A 515-nucleotide genomic window follows, 5' to 3' on the forward strand; every position below is an offset into this window, starting at 1 on the left:
AAAAAAAAAAAAAAAAAAAAAAAAAAAAAAAAAAAAAAAAAAAAAATACAAAAAGCCCATCAGCTGGGTAATAGAGAAAAATATGGTCTATAAAACAAGTTGGAGTGTTTGAGGACCAAGTGCACGGTGCTTTGTTCTAGTTGGGTGTACTTGTAACAGGTGTGATGTTTAGACAATTTAGGTACATTTGCGTTATTACCAAATATAGCCGTCTTTAAACTGAAGTCAGCAATAGTTTTACTTTTGTCTTTTTTGCAGCACAAGACACGGCACAGTCCCTCACACAGAACATTCAAATGTGATTTTCGTCACCTGCATGGACGCATGACAGCACCTGGCAAATAAGGAAACAGACATGTGCGCTGCACATTTAAAGCAATGGGAGTTTTACATGAGAAAAAGACCTGCATAACAAATCAAAAGCCTTTATGGTAAATCCTAAAGTTGCATAAGCAATATGTGCCATTTGTGTCCATCAAGCCAGTCCTCTTCTGGGAAAGATAGACTGCAAAAAA

The sequence above is a fragment of the Anarrhichthys ocellatus genome, unplaced genomic scaffold (genome assembly GCF_004355925.1).
Source record: "Anarrhichthys ocellatus isolate YVR2014 unplaced genomic scaffold, GSC_Weel_1.0 scaffold3914, whole genome shotgun sequence".
Classification (NCBI taxonomy): Eukaryota; Metazoa; Chordata; class Actinopteri; order Perciformes; family Anarhichadidae; genus Anarrhichthys; species Anarrhichthys ocellatus.